Below are 24,826 nucleotides of genomic sequence, written 5' to 3'. Positions count from 1 at the left end.
GGCATGAGGGTTATAATAATAGGCTCCCTTGTGCTCATTAAATTAGGAGTCCCGTTGGATTCACAGTGTGCAGTTGTGGGCAAGATATAGTGAGGAAAACTTAAATTTGGAGAAAGGAAATGTTATTAAGCCCATTTTATTGCTGGGAGAACTGAGGCACAGAAGTTGAAAGTGACCTTGCTCAAGGTCAGATGCAGAATTTTCTCAGAGATTGAGGAGCTGAACCCAAATCTAGAAACTGGGGAATGTGTAAATTGCCACAGTAGCATTTCTACTCCTCTCACACTCAAAACTGGCAGGAAATCACACGTGCAAATGCATTCAGGTAGATGAAGAGAAGAAGCGACTTTGTTAGATGTAAGCAACAACCAGGGCTCAGTGCAACTCTGGGATGGACAGGGAGGAGAGAGCCACAGCCAGTAACAGGCATGGCCAATGGCCAGGAGTGGACACTGCTTCAGCAATGTGTCTCTACTCAAAGATACCAAAGGAGTCAATTAAAAACTTCAGAAACAACTCCAAATATCCTGAAAAACCCTCTCAGCCATCAGAAATTACTTTTCAGATTATGCACTCAGAGAGAGAACCAAGAACTGGTGGGGTAACGGGAGGCAGCTGGAGTGGTACAGAGGCCCAGCTACACATCCCATCTGTGTAACAACAGCTTTGAACTCCTGCAGGGTTTATTCCAAGTATTTTGGAACAGTTTGGGTGAAACACAGGGTCTGGTGATTTTTCTAGACAGTGTTGCTTCAGCAGAGTGACTGTGCTGCTGTATAAGACTCTGGTGCAAGACACATGAAGGCCCTGTGCCTCAAGGCTTTTTTTCTCATTTTTTACAGCACAGAGGGGAGGTGAAGGTTTGCCTGAAGGGCAGATGCTTGTGGGGAAGCCTCAGCACGGCTCTGCCTTGCCCACTGCTACCCTACAGGTCTCAGCACCCAGGGAGTTCCCCCAGCATCACCCAACAGCAGGGCTGGGGATGCAGGAGAAATGAACCCTGCCCATGGCTAATGGGCAAGGTTAATTCTCAGACTTGTGATAAAAGTCCTCAAAATGCCAGCCAAATAAATAAGTATGTTTTATGGTTTAAACAGGCCCAAACATCAAGCTTTGCTGGGACATTAATCTCAGCTCAGATCTCTCCTGGCCGTGCTCCTGTGTTCGGAACACTGTGGGCCAGATTCTGGCTGAGTTACTCCTGCTCGCTCCCACCTTGCTTTACAAGCACTAATTCAAGTTGATGGAGCTCTTCATACAAAAAGCTGCTTCTCAGTGTGCAGGTGGCAGGACGTGGCCAGCAGATCAGCATTTTGTGCCTGCCTGCTGCTTTCCCCCTTCTCTTCCCTCTCTCCCTCCATCCTTCCCGCAGCGAGTGGTCAGCGTTCTCACCGCCCCGGCGTGTTGACATGCCAGAAATATCTCTGCTTCACTGCCTGTGCTCTTGGAAGTATTTTGCTGCTCTCTCACCTCTCCATGAGAGAGACACATTCATCTGTCAGCTTATCGGAGGAATTTCCAACAATCTGTGGCAATGCTACAAGTCTCAATCTTGCTGTAAGTACCTTAAGCCAATTAGCATACAAGATGTTTCCCTCTCACGCAGTGCACCACCGGCCTAAGGGCTTTTTTTTCTGTACATCGGGGGGGGGGGGGGGGGGTGTTTACTTTTTTTTTCCTTTTTTTTTTTTTTTTTTTTGCAGGGTTGATAGCAGTTCAAGCACACAGCAGCATCCTCCCGGTATAGACAGGAAAGGGGAGAGGATCCATATGGATCAGCGAGGATTCACCTTCTCCTTATGAATTCCTCAGTCGCTGCTGGCTCCGCTCAGAGGGATGTGTGGGACGGGGGGATCCCGCTGCCCGGAGGGAGCGGGGGGGCCGGGAGATTCCGCTGCCCGGTGGCAGAGGGATGCGGGGGGCGGAGGGTCCCGCCTAGACGGTGGCAGAGGGATTCGGGGGATTCCCGCTGCCCGGCGCAAAGGTGTGCAGAGGGCCGGGAGCTCCCACTGCCGGGAGGGATGAGGCAGACCGGGGAAGGGAGATCCCGCTGCCCGGGATCGGGGGGATGCGGGGAGTCACGGTGGTCCGGAGCCGGAGGGATGCGGGGTGCCGGGGAAGGGGGCGAAGCGGTCCCGCTGCCCGGGGCCGCAGCGGCTGGAGCTGCTGTTTCCCACGAGTGCCCTCTCCTGGAAAAGGCTCCTCTCCACGCGTGCCCGCCCCGCGCCGCTCCCGGACACAGGAACGGAGGATATCGAACCCGGGCTTTCACAGCGGTGAAGTTTCACGTCTCATCCCCACCCCGCTCCCTCTGGCCGTGAACACACAGCTCTGTGCCAGAAATCCTCCTGGTACTTCTCTCCAGCCTTACCCTTACATTTATTTTGGGGCGTAATTAATCCTTTTGGCATGCCAGCTTTCTCCTGCCAACAGAGCCCAAACGCTGTTTTGTTGGAGTTGTCCTTGCCCATGTGCTCTCAGATGGGTGATGGCCAACAAACTTCGACCTTGCTATCACACATCCAGCATGCCCAGTGTATCCTAAAGAATAAGATACACTTACCTTCCACATTCCTGGGTATTTTATTTGGAATAGATCCATGCATTTCCCAAAGACTGGATTTAAAGACTCAAAGCTCCTGCAGCAAAGCTGGCCAGCAGCCCTGCAGGGTGTTTCTCATCCCCCTGAGGATGTTTCTCATCTTCATCTGAAAACTAAGTTCTGACCTGGAGCGCTGCTCCTGGAGTTATGTTCGTATGGATGAGGATTGAGGTACCCACTGCACCTCTTCCCTGTAGGAACCTCTCCCTTCCCACATGTGCCACCGGTCAGAGCACTCCAGGCCTTTGAATCCCTAAAAAAAAAACCTTTTCCTTTGAAACTGGGGCATAAGCACCTTTACCATCATTCTATCAATAGTTATTCTTACAAGCAATTAAAACACCCAGTGAACCGATGGCTGCTCGGGAGACAAAGGTCCTTCCCACCATGACATCCTGGCAGATGAACCAGTTAAGAGGAACTCACGCCAATTTATTTCTTGATAGATAATGATGGGAGTTCTCACCAGGGATCTGTAATTTTCTATTGATGAAAACCTGCCTTTTCTGATTTGCAGGGTTATCTGTCTTTCTCAACTTCAGGCTCTTGCCAAACTCACAGGCAGCCCTGTGAAAGTGCCGTGTCCCACAAGAGCCATGTATTTTAATATGATGTAGTTTTCTTTGCCCTGGAACCAAGAGCGGTTCTCCATGCTGACAATCCATAAAAGACCTAATGACCCATCCGAGGAACATTAACCATCACCGTGGCCATTCCAGGCAGAGTGTTTGTTTGTTTTTTGCCCCCCTGCTTGGGAGTCTAATTTCTGGAGAGGATCTTTAGGGGCGAGTTGGATCTTCAGAGGTCTTTTAGTCTTGAATAATTAAAAATCAGGCTGAAGGGTGGCTTAGGCTTTAAATTTAAAATCCTTATTTGTCAAGCAAAGCTTTGCTAAAGAGCTGCAGTGTGCTCCAGCAGGGTCAGCAGTCTGCAACCGCCTCCACATACTCTAAAAAGTGGATTTTTTTTTCAGGCAAAAAGACACTATTGCTTTCACCAAGAGCTTGCAAAATTGACTGCTAATTTAAAGGAATTTTTGTCTTCTAACTTAATTGGCTTTGCTTATAATTTAGTGCCATATAAAAGAAAACTATTTACATCCCGCTGTATTTTCATGATCTATAGTTAACATTTGTGTTTAACTGGGAATTACAATCATTCATTCTCTGAGAAATGGTTGGAATTATTTAAATGCAAAAGGAATCCATCGAGGTCAGAGCCTTTCTGCACTGCTGGGGATGGAGATGGGATGGAGAGGATCTCCACCACCAGTGCAGAGGAAGGGATGAATTTGCAGGTGGAGGTCTGATGCTGGCCACTCCATCTGCAGTCAAGGTGGTTTCTGGAGAATTATTTCCTCCCAGATCATCTCTCATGATGTCAAGGGAGTTTGCCACCCAAAATGATTTCCTATTGGCAGCCAAAATCAAACAAGTGAGTAGTGGTCAGGGTGTCAAAGTGCTGGGCGTCCCAGTTGAGGACCAAGGAGATCATCTCACCTGTGACCAGCATCCCTGAGCTCTTGGCATTTTGCAGCCAGCACCAAGATAAAAGGTTTTTGCATCAATCCCCCAAGATCTTCCCTCACTGCCTCTGAAAAAGGCTTTAAATCTGTTTGTTCAGGTGCTTGTGACTCCTCCAGCCTTCAAGAGTCCTGGTAGACACTGGAGATCTTCCCTTTTTATTTTTTCCCTTTTATTCCCCTTCTTTTTCTTACCTTTTTTTTTTTTTTTTTACCCTTGGAGTGCCCTAATTATACAGAGCATTGATTTTACAATGCATTCGTGGATTGATTGTACTGCCATGCTCCTCCCACAGGAAACAGCTTGCACACGAGCACTTTTTGATCTCTCCAAAGTATTCCCTGAGGTGAATCAATGGCTCTTGCATCTTGTCTCTTGCTTTAGTCTAGGGGAAGCTGGAGATGTCTTGCTACTGAAATAAGCTTCAAGAAAAATATCAGAAGGAAGAAAAAGAGAAGGAAAATTATTCACTTCTTCCCGCCCGAAAAAGATTGTCTCATGTACAGCAAAATATGTTCTTGTTAACATAATGTTCTCATCCAGCTCAGCCAATTGCAATCTTGGAGAAAGCATGGGAACTTCCATATAATTATCTTTAATAAACTGGCTGAGATAAAAGTAATGATATCTTAAGAAAGAGGGTGCATAATAAAATATATATCAATATAAAAGCATGAAATGACATGCTAAAATGAGGAGAAAGAGGCAATTTATGTATTTTATGGCTTTGGCACCCCAGTAACAGGAATCTTGGATACAGCACTGTTAACCAGACCAAACTTTTTAAAACAGACCATCTCTTTTAGCCTAAATGGAGGGTATTAGCTCCGTTCCTGGTGATTCCCTGTGAAGGGGGTAATGGATTAGACTCAGATTCAGGCTGAAGGCTCTAATCCCTGTGTTTTAATGACAGTACCTGCTACCAGCCACAGCCACAGCCTTGCTCCAACCCTCCAATGCCACAGAGACCCCCAGGAATGCCCAACCCTTTTTGCATCCAACGCAACCAGATTTAGCAAAAAAAAGCCTCGACCTTGAGGAGATCTTCCCAAATTAAGGATTAATTCAGAGTTAGCAGCAAGACTTTCACTGGATATTAAAAGGGTGATTCCTGCTGCCAAAAGCTTTCTATAAAGGGTTTGATTTCCTCTTAGGTTAATACTGGCGAGTGCACTCCTGCCCATTAGGTTGCTCGGTATTAATTTCAATCTGCACAGGGTTCATTTCAGCGGGCTCTGCTGAGAGCTCTGCTGATTGCAGTGCTTAATTACCAGCCGAGTATCATCTCTTTAGCATGTGGTAGCATCATGCCAGCCTCTGAGGGGTCCTGAGCCCTGAATAGGACCCCAAAGCACTCAGGATTCCACATTCTGCCCGCTGGCCCCAGCGCCATGGCCCCTGACAAAACTGACCATAAGTTTTGTGCTTCCCTTTACTCAGCAGTTTCCTGAGAAAAAGCTGGTAGGACACTGGGGAGAAGGCAGATCCCTCTGGTTCAGCAGCTCACCAGGGTCCAGCCTGGAGCTGGAGGATGCCAAATAGCAATTTTTAATCTGGGTCTGCCCAAGGTTACGATGCTCTGCCCTCCCCTCCCTGCCATGCTGCCTCTAAACTCTGCATTGCAGCACAATGTTGGGTTTCTCCATCAGTTTTCAGGAGCATGAACACCCACCCTTGGAGCGCTGCTATGCAGGTGTGTAGGTGCATGCAGAACATGCTGTTATTTGTAATATATATACATATATATCTATATATACGCATACGAATTATAAAAGCACATTATTTCTTACTTGGCGTACTGAAGGCTCTGATTGCTGGCTTATATGAAATATTTAGATCATGCACAAGAGATAACTCACAAGATATAATGTCGATCTACGATGGGAAGCTAGTCTTTATTATCACAGGTGTAAATTTTCACACCTCTGTTATCAATTTTGCAATTATAACTGGGTTTCCCGGTAAAGTAATTTACTACTCACTACCATATAGGATGAAGAAAATGATCATTTATCCGCCTTCAACTCAATTAAATATTCATCCTTCCCAAAAAAAGGGGGGGGAGAGGATTTAAATCACTTCTAAACTGTTCTCCAGCTTTTTTTTTTTTTAAAGAGGAAGAAGTCTGCCTTATAAAAAGCATAGATTTGATGCAAAAAAAGACAATAGGAGCCTAATACATTCAGGGATGCGGCACAGATTTGGCTCATCAGTCATTTGTGTTATGGGAGTCCAAAACAGTAATAAAATCAACACAAATCCAGCTTCAAGCATGAGAAGAGAGGCTGATTCTCAAGTCAGATGAAAGCAACATCATTCCAGCTTTGATTAAAGCAAGCAGGTTGTGCTTGGAGAGGGGGGACCATAATAAAGTTTGTTCTGGCTCGTAGTTTTCAGCACTGAGCAAACATTGACCTTTCATCATTTTTGTCTCTTTTCATGCAAGGAATTTGGGATTACTTTGTGAGTAGGGAATTTTAGTGTTTGTGTTTGGGGGTGCTTCACTTATTTTTCTTAATATGAGCTTGTGCTGGACTCAGGGAGAGCTGTCTCCTCCTTCCCACAGTAGCTGGGTCTGTCCAAGGGAGCAGAAGCTGAGCTACGAGCAAGGTGGCATCTCACCTCCACTCCAGCACTGGCAGACAACTAATTTTTAAGGCTAAAGGTAAATACCAGATATTTTCCTAGCACTGCTCCCAGGGCTGAAGCTGGATGCTATGGAAGAAGGCAATTTTGCAACTGCAAAAACCCCTCATCTCAATCAGCATTAATTACTCAGGAGCTTAAGTCCCAGCACCTTTTTCCTTCTGTCCTGTTTTTCTCCTGATCTGCCACTGCTCTGTCAAACCTTCCATCATTAAATCTGTGATGTCTCGTGGCTCCAAACACGCTCCGGTTGTTGGCTAATTCTCAGTGAGACTTTTATTCCAAAGGCTTCTCCAACAGCCTGATTATATAATAACAGCTTGCTCATTACCCCGAATATAAATAGTTGAAGTATCCCTCGAGAATGGACACAGCTGGTGGAACTTCCCATATTAGCACCGCATTAATATTTATGGCAGCACTGTGTACGTATGCAAAATATTGGCATCCCTCCATGCAAAAGTTTACACATCTGTCATTAATGACTCTGCCCCAACATCACAGGCAGGTCAGGGAGCGGCAGAGGGGAGCTTGAATCCCGGCTGAAATTCCGATGAGACAGCTCCAGCTCTCATCCAGCATCATTTTCGCTGTAGCCCAGTCACCCATTAATATCCGGGAGGGGTGACAGTCCCCTCACCCCACTGGTGCCCCCACAATCCGTATGGCCACGGTTACCCTGCTGATTTACCAGGGTTTGTTTTAGCTTAAGAAATGGAATATTAAAGGACGTGATGAGAACCAGCTAATTGTACATATAACCTTTAAGACGTCTTGGACAGGATTCCAGCCTTCACCCAGGGTTATAAAGAGAAAGTAATGGGGCCATAAACACACATTTAAGCATGCCTTTAAAGTTTAAGGAGAGTTTAATTGCTGGAGCTGGGGTGCCTGGGAGCAGAACCTCACACAGGTAGTGCTTCCTTGGGAGAGGCTCAACAAGGGCCAGGCTCAGCATCGAGCTCCCAGGCTTTGCCTGCCCTGAGGGGAATTGGTTTGTGCTAATAAATGTCCCAGCTGCAGGTCAGATTGTAAATGAAAGTGATATTTAATGGCCCAGATCCTCTGCTGGTGTAAACCAGCCCTCTCTGTTGCTCACACTGGGCTCTGGCTTGGTTTAAGTCCAGGTGTTACTGACCTGTGGGCATGACTTTGGGAGGGTCTTTAGAGCCTGACACTGGTTTATAACACTCCCAAGGACGGAGCTGTTGCAAGGAGACAGTCCCTGACAAATTCATAACAGCCTGAGTAGACAGATGAGGGAGTCCCAAGGCAGGACCCAGCACCCTGCATCGTGAGATAAGGAAAATGGAAGAGAGGGAAGGGGAGCTTTTTTTTTTTTTACTCACAGTATCACTTCTCGTCCTGCAGGTCAAAACACAGTTTAATCTGTGGTCGTCTATGGAGCAGATACAGTGCACTGTGAGGGCTGTGCTGGGTAGGAGGATGTCCCCATGGGGATGTCACAGGCAGCAGCTGCTCAGAGCAGGCAGGAGGACTTGCCCCAGTCTCCTTAAAGGCAATGAGATTCAGCAAAGCATCAAGAAGCAGGAGCTGAGTGGGCTCAGTTACAGCTGCACACACGTGATGTACAGAGCAGGGATCAGACAAGCTGCTGGCTTATTACCTTTTTTTTTTAATCTAGAAAAAGCTGTCACTGAGGGGAAGTAGAGGAAGAGAAAGCAGAATGAACTCCAGAACATTTTTAATGACTACACATCTGTGAACACCTTTGGGCTCCAGTACAACTTTCCCAGACTATGTTTGCAGATTTGGGTGCAAAAAACACCCCCTTGACAACCTTCTGATGGACCTTGAGGCACTGATAACTCTGAATGACCCCTAAAGGGGGGTATGTAGACATTAATGACATGCCGAATGGAGCTGCAGGAGGAACACCATGAGCTGAATCACCCTCTCAGAGGTAGTGGTGTGGTTGCAGAAGGGAAGCATTGAGTTCCCAATCAGGTGTCCCACCAAGCTGCTGCAACACCAGGGATGCAGCTTTGAACTCAGCATTGCTGCTCTGTTGTTTCACAGGTACTGCTGGAGTTTTGCTCTGCACCAAAATCTTCACTGTTCACACTTCTCTGAGGAATGGGTGTCAGCTACACAGCAAGAGGAGGCAGACAGTGGTCAACTCTGCTCAGGTCTGTGGTCTGTCTGTCAGCTTGGGTCTGTGAAGTGTCAAGGGAAGAGAGGTCATCAATCAGCCAACTCCACATTCCCTTGGGAGCCAGCACTGATGGAGCAATGTACAGTCTGCTGGCAGTGTTACAGATAGCACAGGGCTTCTCCACCTCAGGAACATGGCTGGAGAGACACCTATTTAACAGCAAATATTTGGGGAGAATTGCTCGCAGGCAGGCGGAGGTTCAGCCTGTGCACACACAGACTGTCCCACGGTCCCTCAAAGTGGAGGGCAATGCAGGAATGCAAGTGATGTCACCTGCATCCCACTCCTGGGCAGCCCCTGCCTCCACTGGGATGGGGAGGTGACAGGCACCCAGCCCCATGAACCTCCGTCCACTCCAGGGCTCTGGGTAAAATTAATTGATAAAGCATAATTGCTGTATCAATGCCTTTTTAGAAAAGATAAAGTGCATTTCAAAGCTAATTTAGGCCTGCAGACAAATGGCTTAAAGAAGAGCTACTGTACTGAAAAATGTCCGTGTCATTTTTTCCCCAAATCATAGTTTCAATGCACACAGCCTCAGCCTGACATTCTGAATTATGGCTTTTATTAAACATTAGTAATAGAGTGCACTTAAATCATGGTTTCCCTGTAAAAGAGAGATGTGTTCAACTCAGATCTGCACATTTTAATGCCATATTTCTTCCTTTTACTCTCCCCGCAAGATAAATTTACTTACTCCACAAAAATGTTTTGCTGAAAAGAATAATTCATCCTTCAGTGTCCATCTAATGTACCTTGTGAGTAATGTGAACCGATGCAAAAATTACAATGCACCGGCCATGTCTGGAATGCTTAGATGCCTCCGAGTTAGAGGTTATGCACACAGAGTATTGAAATTAGATTTAACAACTATCATCTTTTACAATGTTGCCTTGATGATTTTTTTTCCCCTTTTATAGCTTTGATCAGATGCCTCCTGAATACATTGCCGGTAACAAACCTCGGAGTCTGCTGCTGTGCAAGCCCTGCTCAGCTCTGAGCCAGGTTGTCAATAGCTGTATATTTTTTAGGTGAGAATATTTGTAGCCACAATTTGCTCTAGCAGGCAAAATTCAGATTATATTTTTTCTCCGTGAGCAGACCAAAAATAGGCTGTGGGGTAACCAGACAGCTATGGAAATAGCATTCTCTAGGTACCAGCTTTTGCTCTGCTGAGCCCCCAGGTTCTTGCAGAGTGAGACCATACCTGTGCCTGGTTACCCTGGGAGAGCTCTGCATCCTCAGCACGGGGTGAATGGAATATGGGCTCCATCCCAGCACATGTCCCAGCCCTGGCACTAACACTGGGCACAGCATCTCACTCAAACTCCTGGTCCAGCCATCCTCTCCAGGTACACACAAACACAGAGCCAGCCCCTGCAATGTGACCTTTACTTAAAGGACAGCAACTGTACCATTGAATCAATGTCCCTCTGCCAGGAGCTCTGCATCGGAGCTGCATTGCAGTGTCAGCACCGGGACTGATCCAGCTACAGCTCCCACCTGAATCTGCCACGACCTCCTGACACTCCAGCGAGTGCGGTGCCAGCAGACCTGCACTGGTGCTTGAGGGGGGACGATGATTTTGGAGATTACAAAGCACCTGTAGACAGTGGAGGGGGCATGAATTTGCTGAAAATCTGATGCTGTTGTCTCTGTGTGGAGTTTGACTAACAGGGAAAAGACCAGTATTTTAGTAAGCACTGCAAATATTTTGCTTTATATATTGGTAGCATGGTATGGTTATTAACTGATTGGCCCCCCAAGATTCCTCCAATGTTGATAAAAGAAGCAGCATCCCTCTCTTTTGCCAGCTCCAGGTCCCTGGGTTAGGAGCAATTCACCATCCCCATCAGCCTTCCTTCGGGACTCCACAGCCCTGGAACTCACACTAAGGCACCACAGGAATATTTATGATTTATAGGGTTTTTTTGTATTGGTACCTGGGACTCCCAGCAGGGTTATGATCCCATTATACACACAGCCAATAGGAAAACCAGTCTTGCAGATTGTTTGCAAGAGAGCTATAAAAATGTGACTAAGAGAAGCAACTTCATCTATAACACACAGCAGTTTAGCGGTGTGAAACTTCTAACAGCACCTCTATCAGCTCAGTCTCACAGACAAGGGTTGTCTGAGTTAACTGTTCTAGGAGTCCCCAAAGAGCATGCAAAGGCTCCTCAATTTGACCTGCTGAACTGAAGTTGTTATTAAGACCTAAAATTATTGCTGTGCTGTTGCAGTTTGGTGGATGACAACAGGAAAATCACTGGACGATGGATGCTGGCAGTGACTTTATCGATAGCTTGGTGGCTTTGGCTGTCTTCACTATGATCCCTTCCAGTGAACTTCAGTGCCATTCAAATTTCCTCTCGAAGAGCATAAATGCTTCCAAAATGAGGAGGAAAAACTTTCAGCACATTAGCTAATAGCACATCAGAGGAAGTGCCTAGCTACGACTGTAACCTCAGTAGGCATCTTTACATGGGAGGACGTAAACTGTCTCTGAATTATTTATTGAACCAAAGACACCAAATTGGACAATTAACCTTGAAAACTTAATTTAAGCACCATAAAAGAAGCATCTCCTGAAAAACGTGTCCTTAATAAAAGCCAGAAGCACAAACTGTAGCAGGTTCTGCCATGGTCCATTGCAGGAACTGGGAGCTTCAGCGGGTTTGTCCCTATGGAGAGATTAGTGCTGGAGGTGACTTGGCAGAAACACAGGAATTTGGAGAGCAAGGCAGAGCATCCCTGGAGCCCTCTATGTGCTGCTCCAAAGGATGCTTCTCCATCTCCCAGGCTGCAGAAGGATCCAGGGCAGCCATGGCCTCTGCCTGCCCTGCACAGCCCTAAACCCCACCATGGTTCCCGGGCCCCTCAGTTTCCCCACAGCGATGGAGCAAGATAACACAGTCACACAGCAAAGGTGACAGAGCTGGAGCCTGTCAGGTGTCTTCTCTCCCTTCTCCAAAAGCATCGGATGAGTGGAGCTGTTCTGAAGGATTTTACCCGACACAGGATTTTACCCAGCCTGGAAACTCCTTGGGAGCAAAAGGCAGTTTCTCTCCTCACTCTCTGTTGTTGTGGATGAACTCCTGCTCTGGCTTGGTGTCTGCTGCGCTCTTCCGACACCACAGAATGGTGGAAGCTGCAGAAGGCTTCAGCAATTTATTCTGTTTAATTTCCTCCACAAAGGTGTTTTATCCTCACTAATAAAAAGAGTGGAACTTGATCATTTCTAAAATATTGTCCCTTCTAAATCTTTATTGCTCAAAGTGGACTGAGATCGTTAGAAGTTACTTTATGTGCAGCTCAATCAGCTCCAAAGGGCTATCTCAGTCACTCTCTGCTTGCTGAGAGCAGATCCTATTTCCCAGAGGCAAAAGGACAATACTTAATCACTTCCTCACTTGTTAGGTGTTTTAACAAGTTGTATTAAGCTTCATCAGTTGGAGCTTTCATGCCAGATTAAAAATGATAGTTCACTTCTCCGTTATTATAGGACATCATTTGTTTTCTTTTATTTTGCTGGGCACTTGCATGCCACTGTAATTTCACAGGAAAATATATGACTGATGTCACCCAGAAGTAATTAGGTTTTAAAAGCCTTGATTGCAACAGACATGGACGTTACGGCTTTATGGTGCCAGTGCTTTGCCACCCCCTTTATGGCTGTTGATTCTGCAAGTGTTTCATACATCTGTCAATAGGAATAAGTTAGCTGATGTTGACTGGAACTATTAATCAGAAAGAGGGAAAATATACATTTTTATTTCTGTATTCAGACTTGATAGCTCAGTAAAAGCCTTTCTACCCAGCTTTGTAAAAATCCAGGGTTCCCTTCACTGCTGACACCAGATAAATGCAGGGAAATCCTAGGCTCCTTCAGGGTTATAAACAAATAACTTTAACACACCATGTTAGAGAGACCTGTTCTTTGTCACTGTGTATGGATATTGTACTTTAATGCTTGGGGAAGAACACATTCGTTTATTTCAACCTTCAAATAATATTTTTATAGGGATACATCAGATTTCAGTAAGGGAGGGATGTAGCTGCTGCCTTCCCAGTGCGCTCTAGGCAGAAAGTGAGTCAGAGTCAAGAGCTCAGGAGGTTACATTTACATCTCAAAACTCAACTCTGGGTGTGTGAAATTAGACTACTCATGTCAAAAGGCATTTCTGTGGTCATGGCAGACCTGGCAACCTTCTGGTGTGGTGACCAGCAGGGAAACAGAGAGAAATACAGGGAGGTGTGATCCTGGTCCTGCTGCAGGTGAGTGCACAGCATCCCTTGACCTCAGTGGGACTGGGAATTTGCCCAGCCTGCTAAGTGCTGATTCAGGTTTCAGAAAGACTGCAAAGCTTGGGAAACCAGGGAGGATTACTTAGGAGAGTTTGTGTGCAGCCCAGCAGTCTAAACCATTTCATAGTGATCAAACCCCCTCACGCTTTGTCATGAGAACCACACTGAGTTCAGCTGCTTGTTCCACTTGTGACTTCAAGTCCTTCATTTAGAAAAAAAAAGTTGGTCCTTTTCCACAAAAGCATAAATCATAGATATTTGTTTCTAATGAGCATTTCTTCTGATGTTAGCTCACTGTTCAGGTGCTCCTGTAACCGCAGTGAAGGTGCCCTTGGGTAAAACAGACCCAGACCATTCCCATTGCTTGCTCTGCAAGCCATCCCCACAAAATGGATGTGCTGGGACTTATCCCAGTACATAAGAAACTCATTTCTCCCTGGTTATGACAATCTTTTAATCAAATCTTGGGTGAACGTGCCAGGTAACAAGAACGGACTTTGCTGTGCCAAGAACAGAGAGTCCATTCCAGAGCCAGGGGCCTTCTCCCACCCAGTTCACTCCAAAATACATTGGCTACAGCTGCAAAAACTTTCAGGTCCAGCAAAGTGTGGAAAATTGGAGCTCTCCTCTGGATTGCTGTGCTGTCTCCTTGCTTTCCCAGTGCGGAAGCTGTTCCCAGAGACTCACCATGTCACCTTCAGGAGGTTCAGCCACCCAGGAGGGATCAGAAAAGTTTGCAGGTTCAAGTGCCAGCTCCTGGGCATTAAAGAAAGTTGTGAGGAGACTTCTGTCAGACAGTATCCAAAAAAGGACTTTTCCTGCTCTATTGCTTTCATGAAGGGAGCTCTGACTTTCCGGTGATATCGGTGGTCCCAAGGATTTCATCATGTGGGGAAGGCATCCCAAGCTTTTCCACACAAAGTGCTGTGTCTGTCTTTCATCTGCCCTGAAGAATCTCTTGTTTGACTCCTGATTAAAATATGGGCTACTTTACACTTTCCTTTTTCTTCTTTTTCTTTTTTTTTTCTCCCCCAGAAGAAAATTCTAGACAGCAAACACAGGAAGAAAAAAGGCTGAATTGCCAGCAGATAAGCCCAATTTCACTTGACCCCTGAGCTCTATCGGTCACTCCCAACAATGGGATGTACTCTTATCTCTGCACACCACTTAACACCCATTAATGCTTTGGGGAGTTAGTCCAGCTCTTTAAGATCCCCATGTAAGGATTTATTTCAAACACTGAGATGAGGGGGATGACTGGCTTTAGCAGCTGCAATCTGAAGTGCTGGTCTGCCCTGCTCTGTACTCTGTTCACTGTAAAGCTTTAACCCAGTGGATTAAGGACCTGTAAAAAAAAAAAAAAATCACTTAGAGCAGATTTGCAGCTGGTTTGAATTGGTGAAGCTCCTGCAGTACACACTGGTACCAGCTGCCAGCATCAGCATTGATCCACAAATTAATTCATCCAGGTTCATTGGCTGATGGTTGCATTGACTTGCATGAGAGGAGAATCTGGTTCCTCACTGAGTCTGGAAACAGATCCTGGCTTTGGATGCAAATTCGGGAAGTTTTCATTGGGAATTTAGAGTTACTCTGCATTGTCTCAATTTTTTTCATTCTAGAAATGGCATAAAAATTCAGGCTGTACTAAAAATAAAAACTTCTAAAATTATCTAGTCATCTAATTATCCTGGAATATTTTAAAATTGGATTAAATTAAATGTTGCTTCAAACTTTGCTCTATTCAGGAAGCTCCAGTGAGAGCTGAGACAGATGCACAGGTTTTCCAACCCCTTATAAGTTCATTTGTCACTTCTGGGCAGAATTAAGAACTTCAGTGCAAGTTTGAAATGTTGACTTTATAATGCAGACAAAACTTAGAGATATAAAGTGGAGCAGCCTTCCCATGTCCCTGATTACAGTGATTCCCACCACCATCTGGGTCAACAAAACCACCTTCAACAGACCCTTCCCAGGGAAACATGGCATCAGCTGAGAGCTCCAGTGCTGTTGGAAAAGTGTTCCCAGACTGACAGCAAAATTTACTACATTTGTAGAGGAATGGCTGGAAGATTGGCTTAGACCAATGAAAAGGAAAAAATTAATCCGTGAAAATAAAAATAATAACTAAAATATTTCTTACTGACTCAGTTGGAGATGAAGAGCCTTAAAACTGCAGAAATGAGCTCACCTCTGTTCCATCTGCATCTGCCCCAGGTGACTTTGTCGCAGTCACAGGTCCCAGTCAAAATTTGGAACAAATTGTATTTCCAGTTGGTCTTAAGTTTGTCGTGGCTTTTGACTGAATGCAACGTCTGAGTTCAGCAAAGTGTTTCTTTCTAAAATGCTTTTAGCCCTGATTCATAACTGGTAGGAAAAAAATAATCTATGGAATGAAATATGCTGAGGGTTTTAAGCAAATATTTAGGCAAAAGGCAGCTGGTAAATCTCTAATGAATGGCTGGATGTAGAGCTAATATAATTCATAGAATGCCAGCCAGAAGGTTCTAATCCACCTCCTCTGCTCCTAACTCCTCATGACATCCAGGAGCTGGTGCTGCATCGTGTGCATCCAAGGCAGGCAGCAGGAAAGGAGATGCATTTCTAGGCCTTTCCTATATATGCTGGGCTCTGGAACAAGAAGGTTGACGTTCAGGATTATTTTCTCTGGTTCAGATTCTCTTGCTCTGGTTTTAAGGACAGGCTGTTTTATGGGGGGACTCAGGTGACAGAGGTTTGAAAGGACAAACTGATCAACCTTAGCAGATGTCATCACTGCTGCACACACCCATGCACTCCCATTCCTCTCCTCACACAAGAGCTTAATAAAATCCCACGTATCCTATAAAGAATCCCATTTTCCCTTTTACTTTAGTAACACTTTAAAATAATGGGACACTGATACTGCATTATGAAGCAATTCCCTTGGATGGATCCATGGCATAGTCCTTATTAATTTCAAGTGAGTTCAAAGTGATTTATGTTATCATGGTGATTTTGCATCTTGTTTATTACCTTCCAGAGATCACTTTGCAATGATTTTTAAGGTGGCACAGAAATTACCATGTGAACTGTCTTCTAAATCAATGCAGTCCTTTCCTGCCTGATAATAAAGCTCTCTTATGGTTTTAAATGAGCAGATATTAGCTAATGCTTAGTTACTGTGGAGGGGCAGATACTGAGCACAGGAGAGGCAACAGCATTAATAAAACTCTTAGAGTAAAAATAAATCAGGAGGTACAATAAGGGGGACATGAAGGAACAAAACACTCACCTCTGGCATTGCCTCAAGAGGGACCAGGGACTCACTGTGAAATTTCAAGTGGTCCTGTGTACTTTGGAGTCATCAACAGCTCTCATGATCCAAAAGCCCCTTCTAAGATGACCCCTTGATGCTTGTGCTTCACCCTTTGGTGTTTCATGGCCACCTCTCTCCTGTGAAGTTGTTGTTGACCCAGCCCATTACTGCCTAAAATCCCTCAGGGCCTGGAATTCCACCCCTACAGCAGGGCTGTGGCTGGGATCCTCTCCACTGATTCCTGGCACAATTTCTCAGTGATTTTCAAGGATTGAGCTGCAGCTGGCACTGCAATTTCCACATAAATGCATCAGAGGGGACAACTAGGCTGGGTTTCACTCTGGTGATGTGGCAGCAGCTGATGCTGACAGGGTGAGACTTGTGAGCACCTCTGGGATGGGTCAGGTCTTGGTCATCCTCAGCACGCAGCTCCCACAGTCTTGCCAACAGCAGGAGAAGGCAAGAACCCTGCTGTTCCCTCCATCCCCTGCCTCTGCCATGACCCATCACCATCCAAACCCTCTCCCCTCCTTGGAGACAAGTCACCTCTTCTTCTGCTTCACTGCAGACCAGCAAATTATAGCTGAAGTGCTCAGCATGAAACAAATCATAGCTTGTCCTTTCAGGACACTCACACTTGCTTCAAAAGCAAAACTGGCTGCTTTCTCACAAGGAGGTTTTAAAGAAACACATTTTCCAAATTTTCCCTGCTAATGTGAGGACTCAACAGCTGCTTTTTATTGGCAGAGTCAAGCCCCTGTGCCACCACCAGCCTGTGCATCCCTCTGGATATCATCCTTCGCAGTAATGCTTAACCAAAGATGAATTACGACAGAACAGTTGAGGATGATTTACCAAAACGTGCTGAACTCACAAAAATCCAGCACTAGCGATAAATTCTCAGCATAATCTTAAAAACAGGATGCTTAAATGTGACCAATGCTCCACAAAGAGCATGTTCTAACTCTTGCCTGACACTTGTATTGCTTCCACTTCTGAGCAGCTTCATTTTCATTCCCCAGAGGAGTTGCATATAAAATAAATAATTTCAGTGTTACTTCATAATACATTCTTATAACTGATACATTGTGTAAATAAAATGTAACATTAATAAAAATGGTTGGTGTCTATCTCCGGCTTTTATTTTAACACTTACAGGAAGGAAAAAAACAAACCTCCTGGAACTGATGCTAACAAATTCCACAAACAAGGCAGTAAGAAAATGTGAGCACTCTAGGAGAAGGGAGCCACACGGCCAATAAATCGTCTTCCTTAAGCCAACTACTTATTGTCTATAACGTTCATAAAACTCTTCACACAGAAGACCCTTCCTGATGAAATAAACCATCAATCTCTGCTGCATTACTATTCATTTTCCATGTGTGCTGAGAGCAAATGTCATTCAAGGCATTACAGTTCTCTCAAACTATATTAAAATACATAGGCTGATGTTATATCTTTTCGAGCCTCTCTGTTCATAAATTGTCACTGCTGATTGGAACATAAACCATATTTTATAACACCATAAAGCCCCAGAAGATACAAGATCACTCATGTTTGTCTTTATGGCTCAATGTGTAGGACTTCAAGATGCTAAAGCATGGTGTATTTCATAACAGAAATGGCCAGGGCCCCATGGAGAGGAAGCATCAGACATTTCCATAAAACATTATTACCATATTCCTTGATGACTGAAACACCTCTGTGCACACAACCTGAGCCCTTAACTTATGGACTGTAAATGGATGAGTTTTCCCAATAAATCAGCTTTGTTTAGGAGCAGAGTTATCCTACCCAACACTTAGCTTTGAATGTTATCTCCAGGTGTCAGTGTCATGAAGACTTTTTTTCACTCCTTCTTTTTTTTTTTTTCTTCCTGACATGGCTTAGAAAACTTCCTTTCTAGGAATAAGTCCCCTGAGAAGTCAGTGAGATGTTTCAACATATTAGGAAATTAGATCAGCTTCTCAGTGATGTTCCATGGTTCCATCAGACCTACTATTTCTGGATCCTCTTGGGGAGCCAAGGCTATTACCCTCCAATGCATTGAAATGCTTCTGTGTGGAAGGAAGTTCCTACCACCATCTCCTGCAATCTCTGATCCCACTCTGCCCTTATGCACCCCCAGCTTTCAATGCAGAAGAGTTTTTGCACACTGTTCACTGCACTAGAGCAGTGCCAAGACACTTCAGCATTGAGCCCTTTGCTGTCAGGGTCACAAATCAGTGCCCAGAAACTCCAGGGTGTGACCAAAGGCTAGATTTGGAGCCCTCAGTGCCATGGCCAACACAGTAAAAACAACGTAAAAGGCTCCCTAAATTGCCTCTGGCATCAACCAGCAAATGGCTCCATCATTCCTGGGAGCAGGAGGGCAGCAAAGCACAGCAGTTTGCTTCAAGGTAGAACAGCTCGTGCACCATCCCCTCACCCCAGCAGAAACAGCAGCAGTAACACGGGGAGACTCACCAAAAATCACTGCAAAGGTGCATGGCAGCACCAACACAGCTCACTCAGGAGAGCCAGGTCAGACAAACAGCTTCACAGCACGAGAGGTACAAGTGCTCTCCCCATTTCAGTGCTGGTTCCTTGAGTTTTGAGCTGCCTGTCCTGCATATCTCCTGGGTTTCTTTCTTACAGGCACTGGTTAGTGCTGGACTTCCTGTTAAGCAAAGGACTGCTCAGTTCCCAGGAATCACTGACATAATTTAACATGGAATTGGGCTAAAACATGTGTTTTTCCTGAAGTCCCCTAATATTTCAAATAGTTTTTCTCCACCCTCCCTGTCAGTAGCACGGGCTGTCTCTGCTGGCTCATGGTCACCAGCACCTGTGCAGTGCCACACTCCTGAGGATGGCACTTGGAATTCATGGCAATTCATGGGCAATGCACATGCTTTACATAGACCTTCTACTCCTGTTCAGCTTTAATTATTGGACACTTAAACTAATACACTACTGAAAGCAGCTCCTGCTATATTTAGCCCTCTAATTTTATATTTTGCTGTTTCCCAGTCTCCAGATGGAGAAGGAGGAGGGGGAATCAGAGGGAAAATTGGAAATCTATAAGGTTGCCAGCTTGTTTAACCACCTGAGGGACCTGAGGTTTAGTCCTTATGAAACCAGAAAGGACACTGCAGTAAGGTGGATGCTGAATCTCAGGTGCTTGTCCATCCCCAAAGCATCTGAAAGGTGGCATTTTGGGTGGAAAGAAAAGAAAGATCAGCAAAAATAGGGACAGAGACTGCCAAAATGGATGAATTTGTCTGTAGGAGTGACAAACCCTTAAAGTCTCCAGAGAATCAAACTTTCAATACGAGAGCAGGGACAGACCACGTCCTGCTCTCAGGAAAAGGCCCAGAAGGTGGTACTGGTCCAAACACTTTGAAATGTCTGAAACCTGGAGCTGGCAGGCACAACCACAACCTGCCCTGGCTCCAGCTTCCCAGACACATGTGTGTGACAGTCCTGAAGCCCCTGATGATCCAGTAGCTCAGCAGGACACCCTCATCCCCTGTGCCACATAGCTAATGCTTTGGTATTCCTGTGGTTTCCTCTCTGCAGAAAACCATGCAGTATTTCCACCCATTTAAAGGTCTATAAGAGGTCTCATCAAAGCCAGGTATAGTTTATATTGCAGATGGCTGCTGACATGATATAATCCACACTAACAGGCAGGCTGTTAAAGGTCAGAGTCTCACTTCACTTCTGTTATTAGCTTTGATGTTGAGAAGATGCTGAATTCCCTCCATGTCTTTTTCTTTTAGAGAAAGAAAAGACACTGTTTACTGTCAGGCTCTTCATCAACATAATTGGTGGCTTCTCTGGAATCGCCCCTTTGCTCTAAAAAGCGCTGTAAATCAGCTGTAGGAAGCCTGGTCTTTGAAAAATCCTCCAGCGGAAGAGGAACATGAGCAACAGTTTGCAGGATCAGCTGCATGTCTGTGCCAGATGTGTGCTGCAGGCAGGCGAGGCTGGAGCCTTCCTCATCCCACATCCCTATGCTGGCAAAGCTGGAGGTCACACCTTTGAGGCACAAACGTGCCAGAGCCACGGTAACTTTGGGGAGCCCCCTGGGGTGTTGCTGCAGGCTCTGAATGGGACCTTCAGCTCTATGTGCTGCTTCCATCCACAACGAAGGTGCTGCTCCCAGCTGCTCCATGTGCATGCCAGGCTGTAGCCTGGCTGCTCCCAGCCCTGAGCAGGCGGCACCATATAATCTCTGCCTGTTCTGGAGCCTCAGAGGCCCCTGAGATAACAGAGATCAGCCCAGCCTGGCCATCCGGGCTGTGCGGACAGACCTGCAGCTCTAATGCACACCAGCAAATATTGCTGGGAGCACTCTGAGCAAAGTGAGGTGCAGTGAGGATTTCAGGATTTCAAGTGGCAGGGCTGCTGGCCCTGGAGCCCATGCAAGGCTGTATCCTGCCCAGCCCCCTCACTCCCACCCCTTGAATCCCAGTCAGGAGGAATGGAGGCAGTAAATTGGGAATCCCCAGCCCTTTCTGCCACCCTCTTTCTAAACAAGATCCAAGAGGGAGTTTTTGTTGGTGAATCCCTTACTCAAAAATATGCTCACATTAGCCCAGGTGCTCATCTAATCTCAAGCAGGAGATGCTGTGCCCATCATCAAATCCTTGGAAAGTCCCTACTCACCTCCATCAAATCACTCCCCTGTATGGACTCCAGCCGGTGCCAAAGCCATTCCTGGCCTGGACAGGGCAGGACGAGGCACTGGCTGGGGCCACTCTCGGCTCTTTGATCTCAGCAATATTGAAGGTTTGCCTGAAGATGGCACTACAGAATGGCTGGGGCGAGCGTGTGGCCGCGGCGGCACTCGGCGGGATTAATACAGGATCGACTAGCCGACAATCCCAGCTCCTATTCCCCATAAAATGCATGTCCATGTGCCGTCGCCTGCCGGGTTGGGGTCTACTGGGGGGAAGGACAGCAGAGGTCACTGTGTGCCCGACAGACACAACCCCCAAATCCTGGGCTCCCCCTGTCCCTGCAAAACAAGAGCTTCCAAGAGCAAAATTAGCCTCTTGCTTTTTATGTTCATGAGTTTCATCCGTTTTGCTCCTGACTCGGTGAAACTGCAGCAGCAATTTTAGTTTCTCCACACAAAAGGCACTGCAGAAGCTCGCAGGGGGCAGCTACAGCACTGAAGTGATCTTAAACCCTCCCGTTTCAGGGCACCTCGGTGGGATGGTTATTTCCCTTCTCTTCTCCTTCCCCATCCCGCTCTTGCATCTCCATTCAAAAAAGCCACAGCAGGGAGGAGTTACCAAACTATCCATCCTCACACAGCGAATTGTCTCCTTCCCGCAGTACCGGACCAGGAACTCTGGCTCCCAAAAAATTTAAACCCCCAGGCCTTAATGCCAAAAATCCCCAAAGTCCTGAGGTTGCCCAGGCAGAGCTGTTTCAAAAGCATTTTCCTGAGGGCTTGCAGCAGACTGCATGGACAGCCGGGGGGAATTCCTGGGCCAAGGGCCAGGCTGCAGCAGGGAGGGAATGGGGAGAAGTGAGAGGTTGATTGATCTGTGTCCACGAGGGGCTCGGGGGAGGCAGCGTGCCCGGGCACGGGGCAGCCGCCCGGCCAGAGCCGCTCGAGTGGTGGCGAGTGAGAGCGGCTCCGCGTTATCACTCGCCATCGGACGGGGAATCGGCGCTGCTGGTACCGTGCAACACCCCGCGCCTTTGTTTCCAGTGGAGGGCAGATAAAGGGCTCGGCACAGGCAGTGGGTGCGGGTTATGGCCAGAGAAGGACAAGGCCTGCTTAAATCAAAACAGGAAAGCAGGTCTGCTGGAGGTGGCCAGGAGAAGGATGGCCTCCAGTCATCCCCTGTCCTCCTGTGTCAGGACCTGGACTTGGGCAGACAAGCAGGCAGGAGGACAATCTGCCAGGCTCAGCTCACCATCGGTTCACTGGAGAGCACAAAGAATTGATCTGAATTATCAGGTAAGTCATATGCCTGTGCCTGAATATGAACCTGAGAAGCCATCAAACAAAAAATCCATCTCACTCTCAGTTACCAGCACTTTTCTGACCACTAGGGAGGGCTCAGAAAAATTTGGGTCCCAGTCCAGAACTGGCTGTGGCTGCTGTCCATCAGTTGCAGGATGACCATGGGCTCATAGAATCACAGAATATGCTAAGTTGGAAGGGACCGATCAGAATCATCAAGTCCAACTCCTGGTGCTGAGCAGGAAACCCCAAAAATCAGACCATGTGCCAGAGAGCATGGGCTCGTGTTTGGGGAGAGGGGTGCATTGCTGTTCCTCCCCTCTGCAGCCCAAGCAGAAACATCCCTGAAGTTTAAAAAGATATTTCTGATGCATTATGTGAAAAAAGACATTTTTACGACAAGAGTAATGGACCGTGTCAGGGTTTAATGTTGTTTCAAGCCTGTACACATGGTCTTTCCAGTGAAAAGAGCACGTGAGGTATGCCAGAGGACTTCCCAAAGAGGATAAGATATGAAAGGAGAGGATAAACTGTGGTGCCAAGTATCCATATGGCAGCACAGCATTAGTGTTGGAAGCAGAGACAAGCCACAAAGTTCAAAGCTCCAAGCAGACCTACTCCAGAGTTCAAGGTCCCTCCAACTTGATGGGGTGATTTTGCCCGATATAGCTGCAAACTGTGACGTGGCCTGGGCATGTGCTCAGCAGGGCTGGCGATCCCTTTCCAGTCCAACTCATGACCAAGTTATAAAGTTCATAATTGAGCCACTCCAGCATTTTAGCTCATCGCTGTTTCTAAGCCACTTCTACATGAGACGTACAAAGTTAAAGGTGTTGCCTTTGTGCAATGTGGATTGGGGCTGCCAGCCCGTGTGGATCTGAATTCCTTGCTTTTCCTAAATCATGTCATCTGCCTGAGCATCCTTCACCAGTTTCCTAACATTTCCCATCCATCTTGGCCGTTGGAAACCCTTTGGATCTCCCTTTTGTTTACAATGAGTAATGGGCAGGAGTTAACAGAGGTTCCAGAGAAAAAGGTCAGTGTAGTTCAAGCAGCATTAGGAAGAAACTCTCAGACCCTCTTTGATCTGCGGAGGATTTAAGCGGTCAATAAGGCAGCGTGGGGAGCAGCAGCGTCTCCCAGATGCCCTCTCGGTGGAGCTGCTCCGAAGGCCCCGGTCCCAGTCCCGGTCCCAGCCCCGTCAGACTGCAATTCCTACCAGTCCCTGCGGGTTTATGGCCAGGGAGGGCGTGAGTCACCGGCCCCGTGTCTGGCGGTGCCATGCACGGCTTCTCGGGCGGCCGCCCGCCGCCGCAGCCTCCTCGCGTGTTTGCAATTGCTGAGGCAGACTGTTTGCTTCTGCCACGTCCAAGGCAATCCAGTAAAAGTTTACAAAGGGCTAGAGCTCAATCGCGAGCTTGTGAAAACACCGGCCCGGGCTCCCCGGCTCTGCGGTTCAAAGTCTGAAGTGTGCCCTGTCGATTTACACACATATTTACTTTACAGCTGCGCCGTGAATGGGAGTCGTTTCGCAGAGGTCACCCTTCCAAGAAAACGGGGTGAAAGCCCTTGAGTTGAAGGAGTTGGGTGGGACTTTTGCTTTTTAACCTTCAAATGCATTGTGCTTGTGGATCCTGCCCAACTACAGCTGATTAATGCGATCTGCTGATCTGCTGGAGCAGGGCTGGATGTCCGGCAGCTGCATTGCCCAGGCTGCACGCTGGGGCTGTGAGCTCGGTGTCTGCTGGCAGGGGAAACACTGGGTCAGATACCCAGTGGCTAGATGGAACAAGATTTTAAGAGGTATTTTCATCTCCTTAAGATGCAAAGACCAGAGCCCACGGTGCCAAGAAGGGACTTTTCGTTAACATCATACCAGCATAAGCTCTGGTGTTTATATCATCTGAAATAACAAACACCCTGTATAGATGTTCATTCCATGATGGTGTTTTTCTGGTTTATCCTAATCCACTTCCAAAGTAAAAATCAGATAAATTTGAAAAAAGTTCTGTCATCATAATAGAGCTGTTTCTGTACAACTTTGGCAGAAAAATTGCATGAGCTCACCCAGCACCAGAAGTTGTGTTTGCTGTGGACCAAAGACCTACCCCATCCATTGAGTCTCCAATGCTTTAAGTACCATTGCACCTCATGCTGTGTGCACCAGGATTGCAGCGGAAAAACCTCTTATCACTCAATGATTTCCTCCCCACTCCTCTGGCTGTGTGCCCCCCCCCGACACAGACCTTTCTGCTGCTCCCAGCCCACCCATAACCCCTGTCCTCAGACACCAGTCCCTTTGATG

Source organism: Pipra filicauda, unplaced genomic scaffold, assembly GCF_003945595.2.
Source record: "Pipra filicauda isolate LSUMZ 115617 unplaced genomic scaffold, ASM394559v2 scaffold13_size5146498_pilon, whole genome shotgun sequence".
NCBI classification, from domain to species: domain Eukaryota; kingdom Metazoa; phylum Chordata; class Aves; order Passeriformes; family Pipridae; genus Pipra; species Pipra filicauda.
This window is presented reverse-complemented; position numbering follows the sequence as displayed.